Source organism: Tamandua tetradactyla, chromosome 9, assembly GCF_023851605.1.
Source record: "Tamandua tetradactyla isolate mTamTet1 chromosome 9, mTamTet1.pri, whole genome shotgun sequence".
Lineage (NCBI taxonomy): Eukaryota > Metazoa > Chordata > Mammalia > Pilosa > Myrmecophagidae > Tamandua > Tamandua tetradactyla.
Window position 1 is genome coordinate 104,078,034 of NC_135335.1, and position 13,466 is coordinate 104,091,499.

A 13,466-nucleotide genomic window follows, 5' to 3' on the forward strand; every position below is an offset into this window, starting at 1 on the left:
CAGTCTGAGGAACTTGTCCGTTAGGTTTCTTGGGTTCATGCTGTTACTGTAATATATATGTCAATGCTATAAAAATGCTCTACCCAAAACTTTAAGGCTTTCTTCTACTCTCTCCTAGATTTCTTGCCCACAGAAGTTGCATAAATATTGAAAACACAAACCTTGTGTTAAATATGATATGAAAGGGCAAAATTTCAAGGCGTGCGTATGTGTTTAAGATAAAAGAAAGGAAGATGTTCAAAATGTTCAGTGCACTCTGATTGAGGAAGAATTGCGTGGTTTTGGCCTTGGCCACATGCTCTCTCCTACTCATATTCTTTCTCGCTAGAGGCCAGTTTTCTCGGCAAACTTTCTTTCAAAGGGGCTTAGCCCCCGTCTGGCGCTCAGGGCCTCGTCTGCCTCCTCACCGGAGGACTCGGACCCTGCTGACATCCAGGTCACTCGTGTCCTCAGAGTCACTCATGTCACTCTCCTCCACCTCATCCTCTTCCTCAGACTCTCTTTTTCTCACATATTCTTCATCCTCCTCTTCATCATCTCTTTCCTCAGCATCTGAAGAATGACTCTCTGCCTCCTGCTGTCCCAGGGCCTTGCTGAAGGCAGGAAGGGCAGTTGTAGGTGTGGCATGCGTATCTTGTTTCAGTCTTTCCAGTAATTCCTTTCCAGTGATGTCCCGCTGAGCAGCTATCGATTCCTTCTCCTCTCTCCTTTTCCCTTCCCTTTTACCTTTCACTCAAAGGATTAAGCTTCCTTTCCAAGCGGTAGTGGAAGTTTTCAAATTCGAATGAGGTACTGGGTAATCTTGATGAATCTCGCTTACAATTATGTTGCATCAAGTGGGGCCAGTAAATGAGGTTTTCATCTCTTTGCTCCCGGTGCTTTCTCATAGTTTTTATGGAGCGGGACCCATCCCCAGGGACACCTAGAAGAGCCTACTGCTCTATAACCTTCATTTACAAGGAACACTTTTTCTTCTTTGATAGTGGCGTACTGACCATTTGACGGGGGAATAAGATGACTGATTGCATAACCCAATGAGGCTGTATTTATTTCTGCAAAAGCTCTGAGTCTTAGCTCTTATTTTGCAGGAAAAAAATTGTTTCCTAGTATATCCCAGATGATGTCATCTGACTGCACAGTGTCAGCCCAAGTTTAATATTCTTGTATCAATTGTAACAAAGGTACCACACTAACGCCAAGTGTAAACCATAGGGTGTCTTATGGGAATGCTGTATTTTTTTTTACATAGTTTTTCTGTAAATTGACAGTTTCTATAATTAAAAAAATTAAAAAGAACAAGTGACTTACAAGGAAAAGCTAACAGGATATGGTGACTCTCTGGCTCTGGAGGGAAAGAAGATCAAAAAGCAAAAGAAGCCGAAGGTAAGGGGTGCAAGCCTTTGGGGAAAACTGGCTTGAGGTAGACGAGCAGCAGAATCCACTTTTCTTCAGAACCTTCACCCCTCTCTTACACAGTCCTCTGACCTAGAGTTTCAACTCCCAACCCAAGTATTACCTGTAGTCATTCCTTCTTGGCTCTGAACCAAATCCCATGCTCTGGCAGGCTTCCTTGCTCTGCTCTTCCATCAAAACCTGATTCTCATATGATTTCCAAAATTATTTTGATCCTTTCTCATAGGCCTGTTGTATACCAACCAGCCCTTGATCATGAAGTTCCCAAACGTGAAAGTGCAGTGGAATTACTTGGAGGCATTTACAAGTTTACAATCATCTCAGCTCTACTTATTCCAGTGCTCTGTGTACTGTATTTTAACCAGGGCCCCCCAGATGCCAAGCCTGGTCCGGGAACCTGGACCAGGGACCCATCTGGAGGTTGTAGGTTTCTGGAAAGTTAGTTTAGTGCATGGAATCCTCGTGTAATCTAATATAGTGCCCTAAAGGTGTTCTTTAGGATTAGCTGGAATGGTCCTGGTTGCGGAGCTAAAGGCTTCTCTCACGTAGAGAATTGCTCTCTCCGTAAGCAGACCCCGTCACGATGCAGTGCTGTGAGTGGCGACTGTTGGAGTTCTGGCTTTGTGAGGGGGTCTTTGGGAGCCCCCACACCTCATTGATGACAGCCAGGTTCGCCAAGTGATGCCTGGAGAGGCAGAAAGAGCATGTTTCTGTTTGAGCAACTGTCAGGTAAGTTTTATGCGTTGATAAGAAGGTCCTTGTCTTTAATTTCACGTAAGTACTGATTTAGTACCGAGGCATGATTTTCTGTGGAAAGATTGGGAGGGAAAGGAAAGGGATTTACCTAAGTGGGATTTAGTAAACTTTTTTATAAAAAATGAACACGAGGGGGCAGCAAATCACCGTTCAAAGACGGGTCCTGTAGCCGCGTTAAATATCTTCTGAAAGGGTCCCGATTTCAATCATTGATGCTGCCCTTACTTTTAAAAAAAATGTTTTTCTTCGCATTATCCATTTTAAAGGACAATGCCATTATCCTTGCATCGTGTCATGAAGCACATTCAATCACTATACCGAATTACACCCTTGCCTTTTACAGGGAACCCTCCTGGTTCCTTCAAAAGAATTGCATTTTTCCTCAAAGGACAAGTCAACCTGTTTGGGGAGAGGCACTGGGGCAGTTCATTTCCTGCATCTTGAGGGTCGTGGAGCTGGAATCCTCTGCTCACCGGGTACTCTGGGTTAGTACAGAGTCTGCTGAGACCCACACAGGTGATAGAAGGAGCCTAACTCGGAATGAGGGGTGTGTATTTATGGATGGCTGGGAGACCCTATGTCTCAAATTTTTTTTTTTTAGCGTGGGCTGGTAATAGGAATTGAACCCGGGTCTCTGGCATGGCACGCGAGAACTCTGCCTGCTAAGCCACCGTGGCCAGCTCCTGGGTGCTGGTTTTTTTTTTTTCAGGTGCGTGGTTCGGGAATCGAACCCGGGTCTCCTGCATGGAAGGCGGGCCTGGGTGTAGGTTTTTATTTGTCTTTCTGAGAGTGTGACGTCAGAAGAGTTCACTTATACTCATGCCACTACAGTGATTAGAATTGGTAATTTTTTTTGGATGATAAAAAGGAAAATACTCAATCGACATAAAAATGGTCAACAGTTTCTTTTACCACAGGTCAATTTTTTTTCCAAAATAAAGATACGAAATGAACATAAAATTGGGATGGTAACTCTGTTGGACTTTCCAAGTCATCCAGTCACTTGTCCCCCGTATAGGGGAGGGGAGCAGGCATTATGTTTTGTTAGCAGTGCTATAATATTAACCAGATGTGTTAATGGCAGCTTATAAGAGGTCCATTAGTCCTTTGAATACATGTAGGAAAGTACGTCTGTAGTTCTCTGACTGCCCACTACTGTCTTCTTAATCAGAACTTTTCATAGCCCATCCATGCTAGGGGTGGGGGTGGGGGGAGAAGACATGCTGCATTTTTATTGTGTAACATGGCCAAATATGTTGTGGGCAGCAAAATGGAGCATTTCACCTGGGACTGAAAGCCTGATACCATGTGATGTTTTCTGGTATATGCTTTTCTAGTGCAGGTGCGGCCAGAAGTTGGGAAGCTGCAATTGCAGTATTCTCCTATGAGCTGTGTGACCTTGAACGAGTCATATAATATCTAAATTCTCATCCGTAAAGTGAAGGATTTGGCTTAGACAGTGGCTTTTAATCAGAAGTATACATCTGAATTTGATTTGAAACTTAAAAGTTTATTAATCCCCAGGTCCCATCTTCTCCGATGGGGTCATAATCTCCTACAGTGGATTGCCGTCATGTTTATTTGGGTGGCATAGGTGAGAAGGGATTCAATCAGCTCCACATGATTCTGGTTTGTTCCCAAGGATAGAACATTGCTAATACTCCTTCTAACTCTGATAGTCACCCACCTATCCATCCGTCCATCCGTCCGTCCATCCGTCCATCCATCCATCCATGCATTCATTTATCCAATCATCCATCCTTTCATCCATACATTTATTCACCACATTTTTTATAGAAAACATACCTTTGCAAAGGCCTTAGGAGTCCATTTCAAATTCTGATCTAGTAAAAAATTTGTCAAGAAGATTATGAGAACTATGCAAACACACACAAACACATACACAAACACATTTTTAGTGTGTTTCAATTACCAATTAGTAATAGCCACTTGGGTAGGAGATTACATTATTTATATATTTTCTAAATCTCAGTGACCTGATAGTAGTTGACAAAATGAAATTCCTTCAGACACGTAAGCCAAGAGATGAGTGGCATTGCTTCAAGTAGCTGACACATAAATAACTCTGCAAATAGAATCTGAAGTCATAGCACCTGTCCTAGTTTTGCCCCCTCCTGGAGATAAAGAGTGAATTGGTAAAATGTTTTAAGTTTCTTCATTTGTACTAATCATTACTTTCCAAAGGAAATTATAATAAACTCCATTGCTTATGGTCCAGGATAATGACTAGGATTAAATGAGACAATGTGTGCAAAAGCACTTTGAAAACGGTAAAGAGCCATAACCTCACTAATATTAATTATTTCCATTATTGCCATCACTTCTCTATCAAGCAGACATAGTGGGATTTTTCCTCTCAGGCTGTAACACTTCAAGGTAGCAATAGACCGGGTTGGTTTTAGTTTGTACATGGTGAATGATCTCTCTGGGTTTTCTCTCTTTCACTTTCCATGAACCATCACAACCCATGTCTTCACATTCTCGGCCTCAGAAAACTTCTCTCCAAAGCTCCCTTCACTCAACATCCATCTCATCCACCAAAAAATGTACCCTGTGGTCTAGAGAACCTCAGCTGAAGCCTTCTCTGTTACCTTTGTTTGCTTTTTCTGTAAATGTTAGGTTTTGTGGTGAACTGTGACCTCAGAGATGCAAAAGCACCATCTTGGTTTATTCAGAGGAGGCTTTCTAAGAAAACACAGCAGAGAGAGCCTGAGAAATTCTGACTTGTGTATCCTTGCATTGTCTTCTCATGCCTTCCCTGAGAGGCAGGGGAATTTCACATACATGTCTTGTGCTTCAGGTTAAATCCTTCCCATTTCAGATATCAAGGTTCTTTCTCATGCTCCCTTTTTCCTTCCTAGAATGGTTCCTAGAGCATCTGTCTCCTCTTTTACAAGGTAAGATGGGATATAAACACATATTTCTTGAGACCTTTGGGATCAGATGGACCAGTGGAATGGGCCAGAGCTCATCTGCAGCGAACTGTCTGGTTCTATGGTGCTCTGGACTCTTATATTTATTTTCCTAGTGGAAAGGGGAGGCATTAGATGAAATTATTCAGCGTCATTTTAGTGTTAACATTCTAATGAAACCTCTGTGTGAAGGTGAAGCACAATTTCTTCTTAATTTTACATGCCTGTTACTTTCCAGGGGAAAAGATCTGGATCATGGAAAGAGAATTTAGGACCAGGTTAGCCAAACCCATATCCCTGAGCCATGTGCTCCCATGGTTCCTATGTCTTGAATGGTCATTCTAAGATGGCAGGTGGGCCTCTAGTAAGACACATGCTCTGCCATCAGCACTGATTCCCTCCTGGAGATGGAATGGAAGTCAGGGTCTCTGAGCTTGGCGGGGGAAGCACTCCTCACACTCTTTGTGGTGGACAACCTGCTTTGTGAAAATGTCTAATTTATTACAGATTGATACTTAAGTAAAAATGAATTTTTATACCTGCATTAGTCAGGGTTCTCTAGGGAAACAGAATCAACAGGAGATATCTCTAAATACTATGAGATTTTATAAAAGTGTCCCATGCAACTATGGGAATGCACGAGTCCAAATTTCATAGGGCAGGTTGGGAACTCCAGTGAAGGCTTTTGATGAATTCTCTGGGAGAAGCTGGCTGGCTGAAGTAGAGATGAAAGTTCTCTCTTCTAACTGCTGAAGTCATCATTTCTCCTTTTAAAGCCTTCAACTGATTGGATAAAACTTCTCTCATTGCTGAACACAGTCTCCTCGGCTGACTGTAGATATAATCAACCATAGATGCAATCAACTTACTGATGATTTAAATCCACCAAAAGTCCATGTACTAACAAGCCAGTGCTTACCTGACCAGACGACCGGGCACCATTACCTGACCAAGTTGACACATGAAACCAACCATTACAATATCATTGTAAAAAGTGAAATAAAAAAGTGAAATAAAAAGCCCAATAAAAGCCCATTAAAAATTATTCAATTTTAATGTAAATAAATAGTTCTGTCAAATTATTATAAAAGTTTCAAAACACTTTCTTTTTTCATTTATTTTTATTTTTTTAACTTTTTTATTAATTAAAGAAAATTAAACAAAACATTAAGATATCATTCCATTCTACATATACAATCAGTAATTCTTAATATCATCACATAGTTGCATATTCATCATTTCTTAGAACATTAGCATCGATTTAGAAAAAGAAATAAAAAGACAACAGAAAAAGAAATAAAATGATAACAGAAAAAAAAAAAAGATTATACATACCATACCCCTTACCCCTTGCTTTCATTTACCACTAGCATTTCAAACTAAATTTATTTTAACATTTGTTCCCCCTATTATTTATTTTTATTCCATATGTTCTACTCTTCTGTTGATATGGTAGCTAAAAGGAGCATCAGACACAAGGTTTTCACATTCACAGAGTCTCATTGTGAAAGCAAAACACTTACTTTCAATTACTAGGTGAAATGGTCCAGTAGGAAACAGTTCTCAGATGGTGACAGGTGTGTGGACCCCACTTTGAGAAGCAATCTCTGTAGGACAGAGCTACAGCTTCGGGGCCTGGGCCCACCAGTATGTGGCAGGTGGCTAATCTCTCTGTGCCTCAGTTTCCATAACTGTAGAAAAGGGTCAATGACAGTGCCTACCTCATAGAGTTGTTGTGAAGATTCAGCGGGTTAATACATGTAAACCTCTTAGTTTAATAATAAAAGTTATTATTATTATTAAAGTGTGAGCCAAATATGGGAAGTCCCAATCTACAGCTTCTTACACTGGATACTGTTCGTGTCTCAGGGATAATGGGGGAGCCAGGAACAAGGGCAGGACTTCAAGCCACCTGTTTTGTGCTTTTATTTCATTTGATAGCAATACTTCCTTTTCTAACAAATGCTCTTTTAGGTGAGTTGGATTGCTGGAACTGAAAACATTTCAGGCCTTTTGCTTTTTCTGCTTTTCACGGTTGCTGGCAATTTTGTTTCGAAAATGAGAATCTATTGAGCCAACTGTTTACCTTCTTTATTTCTGGTTAGTTTCTCTTTCTAGTTAAAAACAAAAAACAAAGAACAAAAAACCAGAAAATTTTAGGCTTACAGTACAGCAAGGGGATGTTTGGATTTAAAGTAAACTGTTTCATGAAGACTAAAAAACAGAAAAGACTCATTTAATCCATGTTCCTTTACTTCTAGAAATCCCATATTTTCTTAGGTCATCTTATTTCTGTTAACATTTTAGGTTTGGACATGTTCTAAAGATGGAACATTTTAGTGAGATGTTTTAAACAACTGAATCATTCCTATCAAGACACCAACATAAAGTCGAAATTGGTATAGCATAAACTTGCTAAATATGACAACTATACTATACTCCACCAGAACTTGGTCTCATATTTATATTGGATTTTCCCTAAAATAACAAAAACTGGGTTAGGAATTTCTATTTACACTGTGAATCCTATTGCTCCACCAGCTTCTGTTATAGCTTAGGAGTTGCATTTTCATGGGAGGTATTTTGATTTAAGCTCAAAATAGACTGTGTAGTATTTCTGTATTTAAATGTCCTATTCTGTCCCTGTGGGGTGTTCTAGTTTGCCAGCTGCCGGAATGCAATATACCAGAAACGGAATGGCCTTTAAAAGGGGAAATTTAATAAGTTGCTAGTTTACAGTTCTAAGGTGGAGAAAATGTCCCAGTTAAAACGAATCTATAGAAATGTCCAATCAAAACCATCCAGGGAAAGACCTTGGTTCAAGAAAGCTGATAAAGTTCAGAATTTCTCTCTCAAATGGAAGGGCACATGTTAAACACAGTCAGAGTTTCTCTCTCATTTGGAAAGGAACATGGCGAACATGGTCAGGGTTCCTCTCATCTGGAAGGGCACATGGCAAACACAGCGTCATCTGCTAGCTTCTTCTCCTGGCTTCCTATTTTATGAAGCTCCTCGGGAGACATTTTCCTTCTTCATCTCCAAAGGTCACTGGCTGGTGGACTCTGCTTCTTGTGGCTATGTTGTTCTGATCTGCTCTCTCTGAATCTCCAAAATGTTTCCTCTTTTATAGGACTCCGGAAACTAATCAAGACCCACCCAAATGGGTGAAGACATGTTGTCACCTAATCCAGTTTAACAACCACTCTTGATTAAATCACATCTCCAGGGAGATCTAGTTACAGTTCCAAATTTACAGTACTGAATAGGGATTAGAAGAAATGGCTGCCTTTACAAAATGGGATTAGGATTAAAACATGACTTTTCTAAGGTCCATACATCATTTCAAACCACACACGGGGTAAAGTTGGTCAGATGAACAATTGATTTTTGTCTCTCTGTACAGCTGTGGACTAAACAAACCACAACAAGATAATTCTTGAAGATTTCATTTTTCTGTGGTGGTTCCTGAGTATGTCACTGGTGAGTTGTTGTCATCACCTGTCCACGAGTTGTAAAGGAGCCAAATGAATGGCAAGAATTCACAATTGACTGGGTGTGGTGCCCACTGCAAATGCAGGGCCTTAGCCCCCTGCTTCTTAATTGCCTCTGCCACATTCCCCTCTTTTAGGGAAGTATATCTTTACCCAGGGCTCTTGTGGGTCGTTCCTGAGTTGCCGACTAATTGCTCCATTCCTTGCAGTACTGACTAAGCAAATGTCAAACTCTGTTCCTTGATGATTTGGAGGACTCTCCCACTTCCAACCCTGATCTATCTCCTGTCCCATGTATACTAAAGCCATGCCCTTCATGAATGCAGTTCCTTCAGCTCCTCTCTAAAGTCCTTTTCAAACTGGGGTTCTGCCCTGAGTCCTAGGTACCTGGGGGGACAGTGGTCTGACTGTAGGCTGTGCTATTGACTCCTCCTCTTTCTTACCCCTCAGGCACAGTCACCTAAAATGCCTCAGTCAGCTGATAACCCCATTCAAATAAACTCCTGCAGAACCTGCCTCCCCATTTTCCAGATTTGACACGTTCCGTATTAATGTGTATAATAAACTTAATTATATACAGAGTGCTTCTTTTTGGATAATGTGGTAATTAACCACTGGCTTTAAATTTATTACTTGATGTGGCATGAGGAGATGATTTAAATACTGGAGGCATTTGAATTGCATTATTTATATGAAATAGATAAGTGTGATTGGTTCCCTCTATTGCACAACATCTGGCACCAAGTGGTAAGGTGAAGGATCACTTCCAAGAATCCCGCTGAACGTGTCCATTGCCTAACAGAATGGGGTAGTCAGCTGGGGCCTTTGTACTTCTCATTCTCTCTTCTTTTCGGGGTCTTCAATTAAATGTATTTGTCTCACTGTATCCGTTGTCTCTTTCCCTTTCCTTTCTGTATTCCATTCCTTTTTCTCTCTGTGTTTTATTCTATTTCTTCTGACTTATTTTCCTGTTAACCAGTTCATTCTTTATTCAACTGTCTCTCTAACTTGTTGGTAAACCAGTATATTGTTTTTAATTATGGTTATTGTATTTTTCAGTTCCAGGATTTCTACTTTTTCCTTTTCAAATCTGCAACATCCCTTTTGACAGTTTCCAGTTTTTGGTTGAAATTGTTTAGTTTCACTTTTTTCTCATTGAGCCTAATATTCATAGTAGCTCTATAGTTTATGTCTAGTAATTTCATTGTCTGAGCGACCTGTGCATATACTTCTGTTGTCATTTGGGCTGGTGGTTGTTCATGGTGTTCTGTCTCCTGGGCCTGGATGTCTTTGATCTATTTGAAAAAAATTACTTGTAGAAATAATTTGAGGCCTAGAATAATAGCTTCCTATGGAGATGATTTTCTTTTGCTTCCGTTAGGAGCCTGAAGGCACCTGGCAGTGCAATCCAGGATCATATTAAAATAATTTCAGGGTTTGAGACTTTGTGAGCCTCCAAAATGACTTGCAGCCTGGCTGCAGGTAAGAGCAGTGAGGGTGGGTCGAATTATTTCTAGGGTGTATCCCTCAGGACAATAACCCCAAGCACTGAGTGGCCACTGGAGCCCCACTCTTGGCAGGCTCCAGATTCTAGATCTGCTCTTCTATCCATGTGTGCTGTCAAGTGTATAGTTTGTCTTTCTTCTGCTGTTACAAGGCAAAGGCAGCCCCAGATGTTGTGCCTACTCTATAAATCCTTTCTTTCCTTTTTTAAATAGACCATGGCCATGTTATTCCTTACTCTGCTGTTAGCTGTTTGATCCTTATAAGATAATATTTTTGTATATTTCTTCTAGCTTTTTTATTTGTCTTCAGCAGAATGGTTGGTTTGAATTACCTAGTCTGATATTAATGGAAATAGAATTTGGGAGCAGATCTGTAATGGTTGGATAGTGCTTGTTTCCAAAGAGAAAAACTTCCTATTGCTCGTTTTCTGCTCCTCAGCCTGTCAAAAGTCAGCTCTAAGTCTACCAGAGCCCTCCAACTGGCCAGACCCTCACTGCAACAAAGGAAGCACAGTACTTGAACACCTGTGGTCTTATCATCCTGCATCACATATCCAGGTGGGTTGGGGAGCTAAGGGATAAGTAAAATTTGCATAAGTATAAGGCAGTGTTAGATACTGTCACTCTTGTGCCAAAATTCTGAGTCTGTGAAATGTGAGAAAGGATGTGGTAGCTAAAAGAAGGCAAAAAATCTCCCTGTATAGACCTGAGCTGAAGCACAGGCAAAGCAAGTACTTATGTTCACACTTGTGGCAGGGAATGTACATTTACATTGACTGTTTTCAAAATTCGTGCATGTATCTGTTCCATTGGCTTTCAAATGTTAGCATGCATCAGAATTATAGGAGAGCTTGTTAGGACACAGTTTGCTGGCCTCAGAGTTTCTGATTCAGTGGATCTGGGGTAGAGCCTGAGAATTTGAACTTCTTGTAAATTTTCAGGTGGTGCTGTTGGGTTAAAGGACACATTTTGAAAACTCCCAGTCTACTTTATTCTTTACCTAGATTGTAAGTCTCTAGAAGGTGTCACCTTAAACTCATTCTTCTTGTTCTATCTCACCACCTAGCTCAGTGCTATGGTCCACATAGGACATGCTTACCTAATATTCATTTAGAGAATAAATTTAGGTTTTTTTTTGTATGTTGGAATTTCTTAAAGTGTACTAAGGGGTTCATGGTTAGGTCTGCTGTCAATGTCAAAAATCACCAGGATACTTGGTTGTAAGTTTGCTCTACCCCAGTGGTGGAGAGAGATGGCGTCAGGACCAATGACTACCATTGAAGCATTGTCCTCTTGAGGGAAATTCTCGAATTTTGCTATGAGAAATGAGCATGCCCCCATTGCTAGCAAATATTGGTTGTGGCAGGTTATGATTGCTAGAAATCAAAGATGATTAAGTTTAATCTAATCATGGAGACAAAGGAGCATGAATCCAGGAAGGGATGTAAAATAAATGGGAAATTAAACAGTCTAAAAAAGAGAGGGAGAAAGAAACTTCAGAGCCTGACACAGGTGCCCACTTTTGACCTTTGGTTACAGCCTGAATGTGTCTGAGATAACAATCTTGGCAGGTGTGTTTATCATTCCCCAGATGGGGGGAGGGGAAAGAGTGCTCAGGTAGGGTAGGGCAGTGAAATAAGCACAGTCTGTTCTCCTTCGTGGGCTCTTCTCCCCACGGTGGCCCAGTGTTCTCCTGACATTTTGTGTGTGTACGTGCGCATGCATGTTGGAGTAGGATTCCAAAATGCTCCTCAATGGAGATGACGCTTGAGTTGAGGCTTGAAGCCAAGACTTTTGCATTTTAAAGTAGGACCCCAAGGAAATGAATGTCTTCTCTCAAACGACTCTACAGGTAATATTTAAGGTGTTATAACCCCTGGGAGTACACAAGGATGAATCTTCCAAATCATACTACTTTGGGTGACCACCTAGAGGTCTCCTTTGCTTAATAAGCATTTATTTTTTGTAGTGATAGCTATTCTTCATTTAAGAAAAATAAAAGGCCAGTTAATTCACTCAAAACTCTAAAAAAAGAGAAACAACAAATTTTTTTCTCCTCTTTTTTTTTTTTTTAAGTAAAAAGTAAGTAAAACTGATCCTTGAGCCAAGGTTTAACGTAGGCCAGACCTAGCCTAGGAGATGACTAATCTCATCACATAGCTCTCAATATTTAGGCAAAGCCAGATTCTTTGCATTAGAATCATACTGTGTCTACTTGAAGTCTGCATTCCCTCATCTGATCTGAACCCTAGGTCTTTCCTTCATTGCTAGGTTTCTTTCCTCATTACCTTTCCTGGGCTTACTTTCTCACCTGCTAAGAGCACATTCTCATAGTAACATAATTGCATAACTGTGACTTATATTGTGCTATTGTCTGGAATACAGATTTCTGCAAATAAAGACACTTATGATCCTTGGGAGATGTGGAAACAGTGCCAAAATAGTAGACATGCAAATGCTTTGCCTGATTAGCTGTTATTTATTAAAACATGCAGTATAAGACTGAGCTGCCAATTTAATGTTCCCATAATGTACTGTATGGCTTTATATAATGAGGAAAATTACAGAATTCTGATGTTTGTGGAACAGTCAAATCCATGGAATTTGGAGACACAGACCATGAATTCTAAGTTGGAAGTTCATATTACTATAAACTTTTGACATTATGTTCTCTAAGTTCTTTATCTCTGTAAGGGCTGAGCTATACTTGTTTCCTTTGCTGGATTATACTTCAGCATACACTTTTTGACCTTGTAGGAAGAAATGTTCTTGGATATACCCAAGGTAGGAAAGACTTCAGGTTTTGCTCTAAAAGCCCAGCATCTGGCTAAGAAAATGGTTTTGTCTGGGCTTGTGGGACCCACCCCTGGACAGGTCTAGAAATGACCTGGATGTTGTAAGATGGTGATAGAAAGAGGGCTGGACAGAAAGTGAGACACCCATCCTTTACGCGTGCAGTTTCCTCTGCCTGAAATGTTTTTAAATCTTCTTGGAGTGGTGTCAGTTCTTCATGGGAGAGAATGCTCCTTGTCCCCATTGCACTGCTAAGCTGGGAGCTTTTGTTTCTGAAGTGAAGAAGGCCTGCTTGGAGGGAGCAAGCCCCTGAAATCCCGTGTCTCTAAATCCCTGGGTCTAACCCCCAGACCCCCTAATTCCTGTAGTTCTGACCTCCATCTTATGAGCTATCCAGGATCCTTCTCAGCTACAGGATTTGATGTGTTCCATTTCTGCTCAAGATAGTTAGAATTCCTTCTTGTCATGTATAACTATCCTGCCCCAACTGCACATGTTTCCTGATTCCTCCTTCTCTACCTCTTCCCAGGCAAAGTCTTCATTCCCTTGTGCTTCCATTTTACCTTATTGTTTCC

At 40.7% G+C, this 13,466-nt stretch overlaps 1 pseudogene; it reads right to left on the reverse strand.

Annotated features, from left to right (window-relative positions):
* Nucleotides 1-324: 324 nt before the first annotated feature.
* LOC143645776 (protein MAK16 homolog pseudogene) lies at nt 325-13,135 on the reverse strand (annotated as a pseudogene).
* Nucleotides 13,136-13,466: the final 331 nt, after the last annotated feature.